Here is a 20,658-nt window from a genome sequence, read left to right as displayed (position 1 = left end):
TTTACTTTGACCCACAGGTAAGCCTATAATAAGGCTTAACTGTAGGTAAAAAGAATATCTCCTAAACCTGTACGGTTTAGTAGATATTCCCCTCGCAATGAGCCGCTGACTTCAGCGGCACATGCGCACCGGGGTTTCTCGGCTGAAAGTTCGGCAGACTCCATACCCTGCCCGGGAAGAAAATTTGACATCGCGGCTCCAGGTGCTCACAGCGCCGGAGCCGCGATACCCGGAAGACCGAGTGAGATGCCGGCGCCTTGTTCTAAGGTAAGTATTTCATAATGAGCTAGTATGCGGTGCATACTTGCTCATTATGCCTTTACCCTTATAGGTGTAAAAAAAAAAAAAAATCTGCGGGTTTACTCCCACTTTAAGAAAATGCAGCAAGTGGTATAATGGAGTGGATGGTGGATTATTAAAATATTATATAGAGAGGAATATGTATATATACTTTAAATGTCTTAGATATAAATAATATAATATTGTTAATCACTCTATAGGACAACAAATGTATAAAAATTATAATAATTATTAATTAAAATCAATGGATAATTAAATTACAAAAAAAATTGTAATAATGTTAATATCACTATTCTAGCAACTGAGGTATGTACATCGCAAAAATAATGCGAAATAGGATGCCAAGTTGATAGGTGAACAGATCAGACAATGGCGGTTATACACTTAAAGTGGAAGTAAATAAATATGACTATTCATGACAGCTAGTATATGCACTGGTGTCATGTATGGGAAATATAGGGTATTATAATATAATGAGATATAAAAAAATCAGAAAAAATGAATAGAATTGTTATGCTGTTGATGAATGTATCTAAAGGGTAGCGCACTTACACATGCACACACACGTGACGATACTGTGATGGTTCCAATTCACATGTTATATTATGATTCTATTGAATGTGCATTATGCACATGCATCTGTCCAATGTAGTCGTCAATGATGAATATTGCCAAAATTAATAGAAAATAATAATTAATGGAACACTTGCTCTCATATTGGACTAAATGAGAATATGATGTCGTGGATCTCGGCACTCTATCAGAATCCCCTGGCTAAAATCAAACTACATTTACAGAATGGAGGAAATTGCTGCCATGAAAAAAAGAGAACAGCACTCACTTTATCAATACTTGGCAACCTTGGCTGTTATTTACATACTCCCCTGAATACCAGCTACTTAATGAATAGATTATCAAATGTTATAGAATGCGGCTCTGGGGAAACACCTGATAAAGAAAACAGACCACACTCTGGTTATACTTCATTTATCTTTGTATAGCAGGGATATGCAATTAGCGGACCTCCAGCCGTTGCCAAACTACAAGTCCCATCATGCCTCTGCCTCTAGCTGTCATGCTTGTGGCTCTAAGAGTCTTGCTATGCTTCATGGGAATTGTACTTCTGTAAACATCTGGAGATCCGCTAATTGCATATCCCTGTTGTATAGTGTTAACATAACTCCATGCTCTGTAACTCATAAGCCAAGCCAGTAATATCTATTGTCATTCTGTCTGAGACTTAACCCGCTATGCCCCCCCCCTTTTTTCGCACCCCTTCTTCTCCCTAATCCCCCCTTCCTCCACTTCTACTCTGGGATGGATGATCTGCATACGTAGACCCCAAATGTTACTTTTTCAACAACCTGAATTTATATTCTTGCTTTTTTTTTCAATTGTAAAATGTTTTTCATACATCAATGTTTGATTCTGAACTATACCTGCCTTCATTAATTTGTATTGTATCAAGCTTTAATAAACGTTTGATTGTGAAAAAAATAAATAAATAATAAAGACAATATGTTAACTGGTCATCATAACAAGGTATTGATTTCTATAGTTTCATTTAGGCCCCCAGGCGATAAACTGTCCAGGGAATAGATCCAATAGTTCTCTCTTTCGCATACTCTTTTGTATCGTTCAGCAGGGGGTAAGGTTTTCAGAATGGACTCCGGTATCCAAACCCGTAGTTCCAAGGATGATTGGTCATGAAATTCTAAGAAGTGTCTCAGGACACTATGTTTGTGTTTTCCTTGTTCAACCAGATTGCGATGTTCTCCAAAACGCTTACGCAGAGTTCTAACGGTACGACCGACGTACAGCAAGCCACGTGGGCAGGTCAAACAGTAGATTACATATTCAGAAGAACATGTGAAAAAATCAGGTATTACATACTGTTTGCCATTGCAAAATAAGTCCTTTTGTCTATGTGTTACATGAGCACATGTTCGACATAAAGGTTTTTTGCACTGGTACATGCCTTTGGTGTTAAAAAAGTTAAGGATGTACTAGTCGTGGGACGGGATGATTTTATCTTGCTTGGCACTATTTTAGCCTTGATGTTTTTGGCATGTCTATAGGTGGTCAGGGGACGGTCACTGACTGTAGATTTTGGGTGTGGATCTTCTCTTAAGATTGGCCAATGTCTTTGGAAAATCTTTTCCATCTTCTTCAATTTATTGTGAAATTGCGTGACAAATTGGATATTTTGAGAATTGTCTGTGGATATGGCTTCTTTAGGAATGTTAACTAGACGTGCGATTTTGTTCGTATGAATCTCAAATTTGTACGAATTTCCCTAAATTTGTACGTTCGGGAGGATCCGAAATATGATTTGCCATGCGTCTGAATTTTGTACGAAATACGAACTTTTGTTTACGAATCCCCAGGAGAAGTTCAGCACAGCACAGGGATGGTGGGAGCCCCTCATCTAACGAAAATTCGTATTTCGGATAGGAAATTCTTCAATGGAATTTCGTATTTCGGATAAAAACCAAACTTCCATCAGCATCGACTGTCATATTGAGGTATATTTTTGCCTTTAAATTCATCGTAACGAACGTTCGTACAAGTTAACGAACCTAACGACAATTCTTATTTCGTAAGAATTGAAACGGAATTTCGGACACAAAATACGAAGTACGAATTTATTTTAATACGAACCATAATGGAACAGAACAAAACGAATTTATTGATGGCGCCCATATCTAATGTTAACATCTTTATGGAGGTACTGTTGGAATGCTCCTTCTATAATTACGTCTTTTTCTTTAAAGCGGAGGTCCACCCTAAAATGGACCTTCCGCTCATCGGATTCCTCCCCCCCTCCGGCGCCACAATTGGCACCTTTCAGGGGGGAGGGGGGTGCAGTTACCTGGATAATCCAGGTAAATGCACCCACTTCCGGGCTAGCTCTCTGCGGAAAGGGGCGTACATTACGCCCCTTTCCGCAAGTGCCCGCCCCCTTCCGCAAGTGCCCCGCTGCCTGCTGGGAAACACACAGATCCCAGAGGCAGCAGGGACCGTCCTCATTGCGCAGCGCGGCTCGCGCATGCGCATTAGGGAACCGGGAAATGAAGCCGAAAGGCTCCATTTCCTGATTCCCATACCCAAGATGGCGGCGGCAGCACTCGAGTGTCGATCTAGAGATCGGCTTCGGGTGCCAACATCGCGGGCGCGCTGGACAGGTAAGTGTCACTATTTTAAAAGTCAGCAGCTGCAGTATTTGTAGCTGCTGACTTTAAAAAAAAAAAAAAACGCGGAGTCCCGGCGGACTCCCGCTTTAAACTTTATTTTTAGCTATGCCGTGTTTCGTCGGACTGAACTCCGAAGGACTTTGACTGAGTTCCGCCAAAACGAACTTGTCTACACACAATCTCAGCAAAGTCCGACGGATTCTACCGTGATGACGTATGACCGGACTAGAATAAGGAAGTCCATAGCCAGTAGCCAATAGCTGCCCTAGAGTCTGTTTTCGTCCGTTGGACGAGCATACAGATGAACTGTTTTTTCGACTGGACTCGAGTCCGTCTAAAGATTTAAACCATGCTCTAAATCTAAAGTCCGTCTGATTTTTTTCGACAGCAAAATTCAGATGAAGCCCACACGCGGTCGAATTGTCCGACGGATTTATTCCGTCTGACCTTTGCTGAGGAAAAGTCCGGCCGTGTGTACACGGCATTACTCACTATGGGTCCAGCGTACAGTTGTGTTTGAGCCCACAGAACTGACTTTTGGGGATGCTGTTTATCCACCGAGGATGGTGGCAGCTATTGTAATGTAGATACGAATTTCCTGAAGTAGGCTTTGTGTAATTCTGCACACAATTGGTTTTGTTTTGGTGGAATAATTCTAGATCTAAAAATGATAACTTGTTGCTATCGGTTACAGAGGTAAAAGAGAGTCCCATGTTTTTGTTATTGCAGTGTTATAAGGAGGCAGGAATGAGTGTATCAGGACCATATCAAATGATGACCACATCGTCAATATATCGATCATAATAAACCAAATGGGAAGCATGAGGGTTATTGTGCAGAATGTACATGTTTTTCCATTGGCCCATTGTCAGGTTGGCGTAACTGGGGGCAAAATTTGCCCCCCATAGCATAGCAACATTTGTGTATAGATTTAAAAAACAAATACCTTTTTCCCTTTATTTAAAGTGATCACATACCATCTGTTCTCAGTTGCATAAGAGCTGGGGGAAGGGTAACAGCAGTACACTGATCTTCCCAGTGAATGGCTGTGCAAGGGATGGGGGTGGGTTGTCAGGACAAGTCTGATCATTGGAGGGGAGCAAACTGAGTTCCCAGCATAGCTAGAGATCTGACCACACTGTGCCCTCATGCCTAGTGTGGTCAGTTTTTAATAGGAAGGCAGAGGGACTGGCAGGAACACCAGGGAAATCACATAAAGGAAGCAATACAAATAGAACAAGATATTTTTTTTTTATACAAGTACATGGTACAGCAGGCACATATACCTTTAGTGTATTTACATATCAGGAATATGAAATGTTGGGTTTATATATTTCTTAATTGATTGTTGTGACTTTGCTGTAGGTGCGAGGTCCTCTTTTTATATATGGCAAATCTCCTCTTGCTTCAGTTTAACACTTTTTCAACTCATTATTAAATCATGCCCTGTCAAAATCATTCTATTTCAATCTTCACACATTTTCTTCTTATCAGGTCTGCATACTCCAAAATGAAAACCGATGCGTCAGATACAGAGGAAGGTAAGATATTCCATATATCAGGGGTATGTTTGGAAGGGCGTTTGCAGGATTCCAAGAACTAAGATGTAATTAGAGCTTAGGAAGCCCTAGATGTGGCAATTCTGCCAGTAGCACACTTCCTGTCCTAGGCTGACAATGTTCACACACCACACTGCCCAAGTTCCCAACCTGCAACATGAGGGCCAAATTTGCCCCTTTGGTACTTACTGTGCAGATCTCAGGAACAAGCAGGCAGCAGTCGAAACTTTCCTTGCCTAGGTGATTACTCAGAGGTGGAATTTACTAGTTAAATGGATTGGTTTATTTTTTTCTTATCTGGCCACCATGTTATTTTAAGGTGCTCAGTCGCGGGGAGAGAGGACACTGGAAAACCAAGACTCGGCTGCCTATTTTTACCACACCCTGACTACAAGTGTAAATGAAGTCTAAGCTTTCATGGGGATGAACAGGTGTTTTGTGTGTGTGTCTCTGTGTGTGTGTGTGTGTGTGTGTGTGTGTGTATATCTGTGTGTGTATATCTGTGTGTGTGTCTCTGGGTGTGTGTGTCTCTGGGTGTGTGTTTCTCCATGTATGTGTGTTTGTCTATATGTGTGTCTGTGTGTGTGTCTGTGTGTGTGTGCGTGTATGTGTCTGTATGTGTGTGTATCTGTGTCTATATGTGCATGTGTGTCTCTGGATGTGTGTGTTTGTGTCTGTGTGTATGTGTCTCTAGATGTGTGTCTCCATGTTTGTGTGTTTACGTGTGTGTCTTTCTGTGTGTGTGTGTGTGTGTGTGTGTGTGTGTGTGTGTGTGTGTGTGTGTGTGTGTGTGTGTGTCAGTGTATGTGTGTGTATGTCTCTGGGTGTGTGTGTATGTGTCTCTGGGAATGTCTCTCTGTGTGTCTGTGTGTCTGTGTGTGTGTGTGTGTGTGTGTGTGTGTGTGTGTGTGTGTGTCTGTCTGTGTGTGTGTCTGTCTTGGCAGAGAAAAATGAATAGGCTTTATATTTTTAAAATATTTTATCAATCCAAGGAATTTACAATACCCCAAAGCCTCTTGCCCAATGTCTACAATTTATTTCAAGTGCATCAAGTACACCCCTTATATTTTTGTAAATATTTTATTATATCTTTTCATGTGACAACACAGAAAAAATGACACTTTGCTACAATGTAAAATAGTGAGTGTACAGCTTGTATAACAGTGTAAATTTGCTGTCACCTCAATATAACTCAACACACAGCTATTCATATCTAAACTTCTGGCAACAAAAGGGAGTAAACCCCTAAGTGAAAATGTCCAAATTGGGCCCAAAGGGTCAATGTTTTGTGTGGCCACCATTATTTTCCAGCACTGCCTTAAGCCTCTTGGGCATGGAGTTCACCAGAGCTTTGCAGGTTGCCACTGGAGTCCTCTTCCAATCCTCCATGACTACACCATGGAGCTGGTGGATGTTGGAGACCTTGCGCTCCTCCACCTTCCGTTTGAGGAGGACCCACAGATGCTCAATAGGGTTTAGGTCTGGAGACATGCTTGACCAGTCCATCACCTGTGCCCTCAGCTTCTTCAGCAAGGCAGTGGTCATCTTGGAGGTGTGTTTGGGGTCGTTATGTTGGAATACTGTCCTGCGGTCCAGTCCCCGAAGGGAGGGGATCATTCTCTGCTTCAGTATGTCACAGTACATGTTGGCATTCATGGTTCCCTCAAAGAACTGTAGCCCCCTAGTCGTGCAGCTCCAGACCATGACACTCTGCCTGCCATGCGTGACTGTAGGCACGGCACAATTGTACTCCTCACCTGGTTGCCACCACACCATCTGAACCAAATAAATGTATCTTGGTCTCAACAGACCACAGGACATGGTTCCAGTAATCCATGTCCTTAGTCTGCTTGTCTTCAGCAAACTGTTTGCAGACTTTCTTGTGCATCTTTAGAAGAGGCTTCCTTCTGGGATGACAGCCATGCAGACCAATTTGATGCAGTGTGCAGCCTATAGTCTGAGCACTGACAGGCTGATCCCCCACCCCATCAACCTCTGCAGTAATGCTGGCAGCACTCATATACAGTGGTGTGAAAAAGTGTTTGCCCCCTTCCTCATTTCCTGTTCCTTTGCATGTTTGTCACACTCAAGTGTTTCGGAACATCAAACCAATTTAAACAATAGTCAAGGACAACACAAGTAAACACAAAATGCAATTTGTAAATGAAGGTGTTTATTATTAAAGGTGAAAAAAAATCCAAACCATCATGGCCCTGTGTGAAAAAGTGAAAAAGTGATTGCCCCCCTTGTTAAAACATACTATAACTGTGGTTGTCCACACCTGAGTTCAATTTCTCTAGCCACACCCAGGCCTGATTATTGCCACACCTGTTCACAATCAAGGCATCACTTAAATAGGAGCTGCTTGACACAGTAAGGTCCACCAGAAGATCCTTAAAAGCTACACATCATGCAGAGACCCAAAGAAATTCAGGAACAATTGAGAAAGAAAGTAATTGAGATCTATCAGTCTGGAAAGGGTTATAAAGCCATTTCCAAAGCTTTGGGAATCCAGCGAACCACAGTGAGAGCCATTATCCACAAATGGCGAAGACATGGAACAGTGGTGAACCTTCCCAGGAGTGGCCGGCCGCCCAAAATTACCCCAAGAGCGCAGCGACGACTCATCCAAGAGGTCACAAAAGACCCCACAACAACGTCCAAGGAACTGCAGGCCTCACTTGCCTCAGTTAAGGTCAGCGTTCATGCCTCCACCATCAGGAAAAGACTGGGCAAAAATGGCCTGCATGGCAGAGTTCCAAGGAGAAAACCACTGCTGAGCAAAAAGAACATCAAAGCTCGTCTCAATTTCTCCACAACACATCTTGATGATCCCCAAGACTTTTGGGACAACATTCTGTGGACCGATGAGACAAAAGTGGAACTCTTTGGAAGGTGTGTGTCCAAGTATATCTGGCGTAGAAGGAACACTGCATTTCATAAAAAGAACATTATACCAACAGTAAAATATGGTGGTGGTAGTGTGATGGTCTGGGGCTGTTTTGCTGCTTCAGGACCTGGAAGACTTGCCGTGATAAAAGGAACTATGAATTCTGCTGTCTACCAAGAGATCCTGAAGGAGAATGTCCGACCATCTGTTCGTGTACTCAAGCTGAAACGAACTTGGGTTCTGCAGCAGGACAATGATCCTAAACACACCAGCAAGTCCACCACCGAATGGCTGAAGAAAAACAAAATTAAGACTTTGGGGTGGCCTAGCCAAAGTCCTGACCTGAATCCTATTGAGATGTTGTGGTATGACCTTAAAAAGGCCGTTCATGCTCGAAAACCCTCTAATGTAACTGAATTAGGACAATTCTGCAAAGATGAGTGGGCCAAAATTCCTCCAGGACGCTGTAAAAGCCTCATTGCACGTTATCGCAAACGCTTGGTTGCAGTTGTTGCTGCTAAGGGTGGCCCAACCAGTTATTAGGTTTAGGGGGCAATCACTTTTTCACACAGGGCCATGATGGTTTGGATTTTTTTTCACCTTTAATAATAAACACCTTCATTTACAAATTGCATTTTGTGTTTACTTGTGTTGTCTTTGACTATTGTTTAAATTGGTTTGATGTTCCGAAACACTTAAGTGTGACAAACATGCAAAGGAACAGGAAATGAGGAAGGGGGCAAACACTTTTTCACACCACTGTATCTATTTCCCAAAGACAACCTCTGGATATGACGCTGAGCATGTGCACTCAACTTCTTTGGTTGACCATGGCGAGGCCTGTTCTGAGTGGAACCTGTCCTGTTAAACTGCTGTATGGTCTTGGCCATCATGTTGCAGCTCAGTTTCAGGGTGTTGGAAATCTTCTTATAGCCTAGGCCATCTTTATGTAGAGCAACAATTCTTTTTTTCAGATCCTCAGAGAGTTTTTTGCCATGAGGTGCCATGTTGAACTTCCAGTGACCAGTATGAGAGAGTGAGAGCGATAATACCAAATTTAACACACCTGCTCCCCATTCACACCTGAGACCTTGTAACACTGAGTCACCAGACACCAGGGAGGGAAAAAGACTACTTGAGGCCAATTTGGACATTTTCACTTAGGGGTGTACTCACTTTTTGCCAGCAGTTTAGACATTAATGGCTGTGTGTTGAGTTATTTTGAGGGGGCAGCAAATTTACACTGTTATACAAGCTGTACACTCACTACTTTACATTGTAGCAAAGTGTCATTTCTTCAGTGTTGTCACATGAAAATATATAATAAAATATTTACAAAAATGTGAGGGGTGTACTCACTTTTGTGAGATACTGTATATAGTAAAGAACAGGATGTACTTTTATATGTTAATGTGTAATTATTCTGTTCTGCCTCTATTCCTTAGGCCTGTTAACCACTTAACGACCAGCACACGCCGATGTACATCCTATTTTTGAAGAGGGATATCTCGGTAACGGCAGCAGCTGCTGCCACAACCGAAATATCCATCTTTTCAGGCGCCGGTCGTCTGTACGATAACGGTGGTCTCCGCGGCTGGATTCACCACGAGATCACTGCTATCGGCGGCGGGAGAGGTGCCACCCCCCTCCCGCTGCCCTCCCGCACCTTCCGCCGCTTACCGGAGCCGTCGGTAGCGGCTGAGACGATCGGGTCCCTTTCCTAGCTGGGTATGGAGACGAGTGAGGCTAAGATGGCCCCCACTTGTCTCTATACCATAGGAGGGCGGAAGTGACGTCAAAACGTCACTTCCGCCCATACCTCTTAAAGGTATATTTTTTTTAATGTCATTTTTTTTTTTTTTTTTTTTTTGCATTTTAGTCCAAATATGAGATCTGAGGACTTTTTGACCCCAGATCTCATATTTAAGAGGACCTGTCATGCTTTTTTCTATTACAAGGGATGTTTACATTCCTTGTAATAGGAATAAAAGTGATCCATTTTTATTTTTTTTAAAACAGTGTAAAAATAAATAAAATAAATTAAAATAAATAAGAAAAAAAAAGAGGTTTTTAAAAACACCCCGTCGCGACGAGCTTGAGCACAGAAGCGAGCGCATACGTGAGTAGCACCCGCATATGAAAACGGTGGTCAAACCACACATGTGAGGTATTGCCGCGATCGGTAGAGTGAGAGCAATAATTCTAGCCCTAGACCTCCTCTGTAACGCAAAAAATGCAACCTGTAGAATTTTTTAAATGTCTCTTATGGAGATTTTTTAGGCTAAAAGTTTGACGTCATTCCACGAGCGGGCGCAATTTTAAAGCGTGACATGTTGGGTATCAATTTAATCGGCGTACCATTATCTTTCACAATATAAAAAAAATGGGCTAATTTTACTGTTGTCTTATTTTTTTTATTCGAAAAAGTGATTTTTTTCCAAAAAAATGTGCGCTTGTAAGACCGCTGCGCAAATTACGGTGTGAAAAAAAGTATTTCAATGACCGCCATTTTATTCTCAAGGGTGTTAGAAAAAAAAACAATATAAAATGTTTGGGGGTTCTAAGTAATTTTCTAGCAAAAAAAAAAACTGTTTTAAACATGTAAACACCAAATCTGAAAAAGAGGCCTGGTCCTTAAGTGGTTAATAATCTGCTATAAAAGTGGGGGTGCCACTAAGCCAAATCTTTTTCTGCTTCTTTAGTACACTTTCTAGAATACAGTACACTGTCTAGGAGGCTCATCCTATAAGACTTGATTCACATACAAATCTGTTTCCATTAATATATTTTTCCGCTATGCGAAATTTCTGATTTTCCAGATAGTTTCTCAGACGAAACAGTAGAGCTTTATCAAGCCCCCATGGTAAGTAAACTTATACCTTCAAATCTGTTTTTAGCATGGGTCACACATTTCTGTAGAATTTTTTTTTTAAATATAAAGAGTTGCATTGGCCCAGGCTCAGGTTTCCCATTGATAAGTAACAGTGAGGTTTTTCCTTTTTAGACTAAGGTGCCTTAAGATTTTGCATAATTTTAAGTAGTTCTAAACAGGGTTTTTTTTCTCAGAGAAGAGGTGCAGGAACTCAACCATGCCCGCCACACACACATACCTGCCAAATGGCATCAACTAGTAGCTCTTCCCTCTGCATACAACCCCTCCGTCCACTGCCCTCATCTTCTCCCCCCTCCTTAAAAGCTCCACCATCTGTCACATGTCTTACCTTTGTTGCAATAAATATTAAGCTGAAGCACATATCCGGCTGTAATACCTCCCAGCATACTATACTATTCTACAGTCACTTGCAAGGGAGATCATGCAGTAGGATCATCAACAACTGGTCACCAGGGAAAAAATGGAGACCACCTAGGGTGCAGCCTAGCACGCACCCTCTCCTACCCATGACTGCACTGAACCCTGGGCACCTGTTCTGTATCTCCCTTGTCCCCGTCCGGCACTCAGTGGGATCTACGCAGGAAATCTGACCTATAGGAGCTACTGGGAGATAAGCTATCACGTGTAAATGCAGAAGCTGGACTTCAGTGTTACCAAGTGATAGTGGTGAGCAGGGAGAAGAAGACCTGAGCCAGAGGTGGTGGAACTGAGTTCCCCCTAGTTCCTGCTGAAAAAAAGCTCTGGTTCTAAAGGCAAAAAGGCTTTTTACTTTAACACATTCTCTGCATTAAGGTAAAAAAAAACTTCAGTATGCAGCTTCCCCTCCTCCAGCCCTCCCCCCTCTTTTGTATTTGCCTGTGCCCACTCTTGATCCAGCAGATGTACACGAGAGCAGCAGCTCTTGCTGCTGTCAATGACAGCCAGTGAGAAGACAGCAGGGGGCATGGCTGTGCCATGCTCTTTCTCTCAATGGACTCGGAGAAAATGCACACGAGCGTAGCGGCTTGCTATAGGGGTGTTTGGAAGGGGGGAGGAGCCAAGAGCACTGGCGGGGACTCCAAAAGAGGAATTAATATTTTTGCCTTCAAATATTTAGGGGTCAATTCACTTAATTCCACATACACATGATCGGAATTTTGGTTGAAAAATGCTCTGATGGTTTTCCTGACGGAATACCGATGGGAATTCGCTCAAATTGCATACACACGGTCACACCAAATTCCGACCGTCAAGAACGTGGTGACGTACAACGAGACTAGAAAAAGGAAGTTCAATACCCAGTAGCCAATAGCTTCCATCTCATAGTTGAATCTGAGCATGCGTGTTTTTTTGCACGTCGGAATTGAATACACACGATCGGAATTTGTGTGGAGATATTCTGCCATTAGCTTAGGAATGTAAATCATTTGTAACATGTAGGGAGATCATTTTGTGAATGAAAGCACACTAGAATGTTTTGGTAGTTTAACAATATTTATCACATTCAGTAGATAAGGGGTGTTTGTTAGTGAATTAACTACTTTTAAGCTAGGCGTTGGATTATAAAGTAAAAATGTATACAGTTGTGAAAGTACTCCACGGTTCAAAAAGAGACAAAAACACAATACAGGTAGAAAGTGCTGTAAAGGGAAGTGCTACTAGGTTGACCACATTTCCAAACTGCCCCCCCCCCCCCCCCCCCCCAGCGTGCACGCCCTTTCGCCAGCCTAAAAAAATATGATTTGTGATACTTTTTTTTGCCAATCTTTGGAAAAACAAAAGCAAACAGTGGTCACCAGTTTAGACAGGTGGTATACATTCTCTACATATATTTTTTTTTATTGCCCCCACTTGTCAGCCTCATTTTATTGCCCCCTACTTGTCAGCTTCATTTTCTGTTGCCCCCCACTTGTCACCTTCATTTTTTTATTGCCCCCACTTGTCAGCCTCATTTTTTTTATTGCCCCCCCACTTGTCAGCTTCATTTTTTAGTGCCCCCCACTTGTCAGCCTTGTTTTTTTATTGCCCCCCAATTGTCAGCTTAATTTTTTATTGTCCACACTTGTCATCCTCATTTTTTTTATTGCCCCCCCCCACTTGTCAACCTCATTTTTTAACCCTCCCCCCACTTGTCACCCTCACTTATTACTGTACTCTCCCCAGCCCCAGTACCCTGACTTGTTACCTGACCTGTTCCAATCAGGTTCCATTTGCTCATCTTTTAAGGGCAGCACTGGGTAAGGGCCCTGCTCCCCTTGGCCTTGCTCTGAGACTCTGCGAATCTGACGTCACTGTTTGCTAGATACCAGGCAGGGTGGCCCGAGCAACCAGTTTGGCAATCTTCTTTTAGGGTGGCTATGTGTCCTCATTTCATTCTGGGACACTGTATTGTCCCGGAATGAAGGTGCCCAGGACATGGGACACAAATGTGAATTGCGGGACAATCCCAGGCAATCCAGGACACGTGGGCACTGCACCCTAAGTGCTACTGTGCAGAGTCCATACATACAGAATAAGAACAGATACTGAGAATTACACCTAACATACAGAATAGGAGAAGTGTTACTGTGCAGAGTCCATACATACAGAATAGCAACAGATACTGAGGATTACACCCAGAATACAAAACTAGAGAAGTGTTATGCCCTGTACAAGCGACTGGTTTTCGTGTCGGAATAAACTCAAGGTTTTTCCGATGGAACTGCGCTCAAGCTGTCTTGCCTACACACGGTCACACCAAAGTCTGACCGCCAAGAACGTGGTGACGTACAACGCGTACAACGACGGGACTAGAAATTGGAAGTTCAATAGCCGGTAGCCAATAGCTTCCGTCTGGTACTTGCTTCCGAGCATGCGTCGTTTTTGGTGCGTCAGAACAGCATACAGACGAGCGGTTTTCCCAATAGGAATTGGTTCCGTCAAAAAAATTTAGAACATGTTCTTTTTCTAGGTCCGCCAGCATTTTCAACGTAAAAAGTCAGATGAGGCATACACACGATCAGAATATACGATGAAAAGCTTCTGTCTGACTTTTTCTGTCCGAAATTCCATTTGTGTGTACGGGGCATTACTGTGCAGAGTCCATACATACAGAATAGGAACAGATACTGAGAATTACACCTAACTTACAGAATAGGAGAAGTGTTACTATGCAGAGTCCATACATACAAAATAGGAACAGATACTGAGAATTACACCCAACATACAAAACTAGAGAGGTGGTACTGTGCAGAGTCCATGCATACAGAATAAGAACAAATACGGAGAATTACACCTACAGTAGCATACAAGATAAGAGAAGTTGGGTGATAAAACAGAACGTGTGCCCCTTATATCAGATGTCCCTATCAGAGTCTCCCTTTACATCAGAAGTCCACATCAGAGTCCCTCTTTACATCAGAAGTACTCATGAGTCCCCCTTTTACATCAGGTTCCCCATCAGAGTGCCCCCTTACAACAGATTTCCCCATCTGATGGGGACATCTGATGGGGAACAGCATGATGCAGCACATTTGCACTGAAGTTATTCCACCACATAAAACCCCATACCAGCTGCAGCGATGCAATACAATGGCTGATGTGAACGAGCCCAGTCTTCCTGGCTGAATGATGCTGGGCCTCTATCGGCTATTAATCCTATTGAGGAATTAGCTGTCCAGTTCATTGGTGGTAAATTTCAGACTCCCCCTGCTCCCCTTATTATTAAATCTTTTCTCCAGGCAGAGTGTACAGGGAGGCCATGCCGATCTGTCATAGGCCAAAAAACTGTCAGAATGACTTCACAAGTTACCTGACAGCACCAAACAAAGTGAGTGGAATCTTCATAATTTTCTTGCATTTTTACTTCTCAAGGCAAATCATAGTTTGACAAAGGAGATTGACATTAAGGTTCGCCCCTGTATTGATCTCATTGACTCACTGCGGGCGCTGGGGGTGGAGAAGGACCTGAACTTGCCGGCAATCACTGTCATCGGTGATCAGAGCTCTGGGAAGAGTTCCGTATTGGAGGCTTTGTCTGGAGTGTGTCTCCCCAGAGGCAACGGTAAGGCTATCTTGTGTATTATATTACTATTTTAATCAAAAAAATGCATGATCTGTATTTATATATACTGTATCTCTCTCACTCTCTCTCTCTCTCTCTCTCTCTCTCTATATATATATATATATAGATAGATATATATATATAGATATATATATATATATAGATATATATATATAGATAGATAGATATATACATATGTAACATACGTATTACATATGTAATATTTTTCAAACTTATTTTTCTAATAGTATAACTGTATCAGATAATTACAGTATTAAACAGTATTAAAAAAAACAGGCTGCAGAGGTCTTTGTAAGCTGAAATAATTTTGTTCTGAATCAAGTGTTCAGTTTGATCACTGTCATAGCTGGCATATTGATCACATAATCAGGAAATATTCTGATTGGTCACTGATTGCTAGTAAGATTGACAGTTGGCAGCTGTGCAAAATGTCAGCTGGTAGCTGTCAAAGGGAGGATGCAATATATCCTCGGTATAAAGCATTGTGCAGAGGAAGGGTACTCTCATGACTGCGGGCAAAAAGAGTATAACTACAGGCAAAACATAAATTTTTTTAAGATTTGAAAAGAGTGCTGAGGGGTTAGAACTACTGTAAATATGTTGTTGCTCTCTGTGTCCACCATTAGAGATATTCACTCTCTTTAATTGTCCCGATCACCAAAGTCATTGGTAGGTAAAACTATGTTAAATCCAAATGTTTGAGTTGCCACCAGAACGTGAATAGAGGGGAATTCTTCCAATTGGGGACACTTGTTCCCGTGACAATGTGGGAAGTCCCTTCAGCAGGACACAGATGGCAAATAAAGAGCTGATAGTGGGTTTAACCCTCCTCTACTCTATCCAATATGAAATTAAACGTTTTTTCTTTATATATACAGTACTTTAATTGACTTCCACCAAAACTGGACCAAGAGTGTTTTCCGCCATATAGATGTGGCCATACTTGGATACTTGGTCGGACGTTGCCTTAAATCCATGCTCTCTATAGACCTACACCAGCCAAAAATCTTCAGCATTTGATACTTCTGGGTGTGTCAGATGCCTGTGTCCTCCCACTGTATGCTCGACTCCTGGCCTCAACTTCATTACAGCTCTGTGGGAACACAGACATGACATAGCAGTTGGCAGGAGGAACCACAGCATGCAACAGGAGAGACAGGCATCCAGCATATCCAGAAGTACTGAATGCTTATAGTCAGAAGTTTTTATGTACTAATTCTATGCATTAAGGTAAAAAAAGAGAGGTGTAACTAGAACCTTCATGACCCTGGTGCAAGAAACCATGATGGGCCCCCTGCCCCCCCCCTTCCAATTTTGAGAGGGTGTCCATGGACATCCACCCAGAACCGTGGTTCCCGCGTGCCCCCTGGGTCAAGCATCCAGTGCAATCACAGCAGCCCTTTACCATGTGATGTCAGCTGATCACATATAAACTGACTTGCCGGTAATCCGCAGCCCTTTCCTCCCACTGATAGGCAGCACTGATAGGCGACATTGCCGTTAACTGTCAAGAATGTCACTAAATGGATTACACTGATAATCAGTGCCACAATCATCTGTGACACCTATCAGTGCTCATCAATGCCACCTATTAGTGCCCATCAATGCTGCCCATCAATACCGCCTATCAGTGCTGCCTATCAGTGCCCATAAATTCTGCCTACAAGTGTTACCTATCAGTGCTTATCAGTGCCGCCTATTAGTGCCCATCAATTCTGCCTATCAGCACCACCTATCAGTGCTCATCAATGCCACCTAACAGCATCCATCAGTGCCACCTATCAGTGCTCTTCAATGCTGCCCATCAGTGCCATCTGTCAGTGCTCATCAATGCTGCCTATCAGCGTCTATCAGTGCTCATCAATGCTGCCTATCGGTGCCCATCAGTGCCACCTATCAGTGCTCATCAATGCCACCTATCAGTATCTATCAGTGCTCAAGGTCCACCAGTGCCACCTATCAGTGCTCACCAAGGCTGCCTATGAGTTTGGTCTATCAGTGCTCATCAATGCCACCTATCAGAGCTCATCAATGCTGCCTGAGTTCTGCGTATCAGTGTCACATCAGTGCCCATCAGTGCAGCCTATGAGTTCTGCCTATCAGTGTCACATCAGTGCTCATCAGTGCAGCCTATGAGTTCTGCCTATCAGTGCTCATCAATGCCCCACAGTTCCACCTATCAGTGCCCATCAATGCCATCTATGAGTGCTCATTAGTGCAGTCTATCAGTGCACATTAGTGCCTCCTATCAGTGCTCATCAATGCACCCCAACTTGTTTTAACCTAATTAGAGCCTAAGGCTCTAATCATGTGCTTTTCTCGAAAAAGAAAAATCTAATTTGAAATCCATCCCGCATGTAGTTTAGGGGCCACGTGCTTGGAGATTAGGGAGTTAGGGTTTCTCAACTTCAGTCCTCAATGCGCCCCAGCGTGACAGCGTGAGGAGAAAAAAAAAAGGCGATCACCGGCAGCTGTGAGAGGGACATCAGCCAGCTTCTCAGTGCCCACCTGTGCCACCTTCCAGTGCCACCTAGCAGTACACAACAGTAAAGCCTACTTGTGCCCACCAGTGCCACCCATCAGTACCCATAGTGCCACCTATCAGTGCCCACAATCAGTGCCTCATCAACAGTGCTGCACATCAGTGCTACCTATCAGTGCCATCTATCAGTGGTACCTATCAGTGCACTCTAATAATGGAAAGCAACTGGCATAATTACAGGTGTACATCTGGGAGCATTAGGCTGGTAAATAGACACCCAAATACTTTAAAGAGGTCTGACACCAGGTGAAGGAGAATGAGGCTGGCAGCTGTGTATGCAATCCCAAAGGCACGCTCAATGGTAGAATCTCTGACTTTTTATTGTTTATCTTAAAATTTGAAAGCAGATTAAAGTCTCTTAGTGCAGCCATAATATTAGGGAGGGAAATCAAAGGGTCCAAAACATAAAATAAAACAACATCTGCATAGGCTGACCATTTATGCGCCGTCAGTCCCACCATTAAGCCCTTATGGGTGGTGTTAAGGCATATTTTGTTAAGCAGTAGTTTGAGGGTAATGTCACAGATGAGGGGGAACAAAGGGAATCCTAGCCGTGTCCCGTTACTAATGGGGAATGAATCCGATAAGACCCCAAAGACCCCATTCCCCTTTACCTTAGCTTTTGGGGAACTACAAACGGAAGATATCCACAAAAGCCTATTAGGGCCTAAACCTAGTCAAAACTGTCTGGATGTAGCTTAAGTCCACCCTGTCAAATGCCTTTTCAGTGTCTGTGGAAAGCAGAAGACAGGGAGGGTGATTAGCCTGCAGCTTGGCCCAATGAATTAGCTGTAGCACTCTATTAGAATTATTCCCCGCTTCCCCCCGCGCACGCGATGAACCCCGTCTGGTCAGGGTGGACGATCGTTGGAAGAATTGGTTTAATGCGGTTGGCTAAAATCTTTGCTAGGATTTTAATGTTGGCGTTCAAAAGCGAATATGGCCTATAATTACCAGGAATAGTATGCTCCTTCCCCTCTTTGGGGATAACCATAATTTGGGCCATCAACGCCTCTTTGGGCATCACCACCCAAGATCCACTCCCCCACCAAAAAAAAAAATGATACGCTCATATGCACGAACGCTTCAAAAGTGGTATTTTTCATCCAATTTTTGTATTGTGTGTATGAAGCTTAACTGTTAGTACATAAAAAAAAAAAAATCCTCAATAAACATAAATACGGTAATTCTCTGAATAATCAGCATTCATTCAATTGTTCTTCCATGCAAATATGAACATCGTGTTCTGATCTTTATTGAGGAATGTTATTTTGTATATAGAGTGTTTATGTGGTGAGTTTACACTTTTCATTGAACAGAGTTTGGATAACACAGGGTTAAATGGAAAGGTCATAAATGAAGTGCACATTATCTGGACAGAATGCTTGGGGAGATAGTGATGTGTTCCTGCTTAGGAGATGTATGTTAGCTTGGGGGGCTGAAAACTCTGCAGGGCTCCAACACACACTCGCTGCTATGCCAACCCTTCACATATTTCCACATAAACTTCCCTCCTGGCATTAAACTTTGCCAGGTATTGTGTTCAGCTTACCACCCCAAACTGATGTTCCTCCCTCAGCTCACCTCTCTCCCTGCATGTCCTGTGAGCAGAATAGCTGTGCTCCTCCTCTGGGTTCCCTCATCATATGGCACTGAAGATAGAGGAGGGGGGGATTCAGCGGGAGAGAGATGAGGAGACAGAAAATCAGGAGGAGTCGGCGGGGAGGAGCGCATCACGAGATGTCTGACTAAATACAATCTCTTAGCAGCAGGGACCTGATCTACCTGTCAGCTAGCTGTGATTGACAGGTAGATCGAAGAGGAAGCTGTCATGGGGCCCCCTACTGGCAATCCATGAATGGTCAGTCCACCCCTGGTGTGTGGCACTTGCTATTGCGATCTGTGTCGGCGGCTGCTGGTGTAGCACCTGCCACACAGCTCACATACTTCAAAGTCTTGGGGGACACGGCTGCTAATGGGAACTGAGTTCCTGTTGTGGAAAAAGTACAGGAACTCCGTTCCCATGCGTTCCTGCAGGACTTGAGCCCTGCTGTGCCCAATGCTAAAGCATTGAAATAGGCACAGATGGGCCCAGAAAGCAATTGAAACTTACTATAGTAGGCATTGGTGAAGCCATCAGGGCCCAGACTCTTCCCTTTAGGGAGGTCTTTAATGACTGCCGCAATTTCTGTCGCCGAAAAAGGGGTGTCCAGTTGGTCACTAATTGGGGTGGTGAGCTGCGGGGATTTGCCGGAGTGATCTGTAAAGTGCTGCGGCTGCTCTGCTCTTTCGGGTGCCGGGACTGATGTGAGAGAGCTGGCAGAGAGGGAGCAGTAAAACTAATATAAGTGGAGCGGTGGTGGCGGCAGGTAGCGTGGCAGGCACTGGGCAGCACACAGCTGTGAGGTGTCACACCCGTTGTGATATCCTAATAGAATCGTCCAAAGTCCTCACAGTGCCTTTTAACATCTTATAGCTTTAGGATAATCATGCACACAGGACAGCAGGTGCTCTATGGCTTTGTCAAAGTATGCCACATGGCTATTGCTGACTTTGCTTTGGATGCACTGTGGGGTACAATCTGTAACACACAGTACAGCTACAAATGAACAAAGTCAGCACCCAAGAGCCATGTGACACACTTTGACAAAGCCATAGAGAAACTGCTGTCCTGTGTGGATGATTATCCTAAAGCTATAAGACCGAATGCACACAGGATGTCTAAAATATGCCCCTCTTGTTGGCAGTAGCCTCACCTGACACTTGTAAAAGTGTCCAACGCTTTTACAGGCATCAAGCACGTGGCCGTTAATTCATTTCACTGGCCATAATAATTTGTTCTGGTCAAAAAAACAGCTGTGTGCATGAGGCCTAAAGATCATAAGGCACTGTGAGACGCTACTTTACACTTGATATAACAAAAGAAAATATTGGGCATACAGTAGCCCAAAGGTCGGACTAGAGGCACAATGGACAATAGGAGATATAAATTATATATTTTATTTATAACAATACGTGGTACACAAAGAGCAAAAAATTTACTTTTTACTTTACTTTTTTTGTTTTTTGTATTCTTTTGTTCTATCAAATCCTTACACAGATGTGGCCATAAGTGCCCGTTCACACTACCGCGACTTGTCAGGCGACTTAGCCGCCTGACAAGTCGCGCTCCGTTCTGTACTATGGAACCGTTCTAATAGGAGCGACTCAAGTCGCTCCGACTTAGAAAAAGGTTCCT

The 20,658-nt window shown here is 43.3% G+C and overlaps 1 protein-coding gene across 2 annotated transcripts in view; it reads left to right on the top strand.

Moving 5' to 3' along the window:
* Nucleotides 1-14,734: 14,734 nt before the first annotated feature.
* The window catches only part of LOC143981770 (interferon-induced GTP-binding protein Mx2-like), a 94,930-nt gene continuing 89,006 nt past the window's right edge, over nt 14,735-20,658 (top strand). For both annotated transcript variants that reach the window (XM_077479858.1, XM_077479857.1), the window contains exon 1: nt 14,735-14,857. The gene's annotated coding sequence lies outside the window, so the exon portion shown is untranslated. The remainder of the gene's footprint in view (nt 14,858-20,658) is intronic.

The sequence above is a fragment of the Lithobates pipiens genome, unplaced genomic scaffold, assembly GCF_037356315.1.
Source record: "Lithobates pipiens isolate NorthernLeopardFrog02 unplaced genomic scaffold, aLitPip1_a1.2 Scaffold_16, whole genome shotgun sequence".
In the NCBI taxonomy this organism is placed as follows: Eukaryota; Metazoa; Chordata; class Amphibia; order Anura; family Ranidae; genus Lithobates; species Lithobates pipiens.
This window is presented reverse-complemented; position numbering and strand designations above follow the sequence as displayed.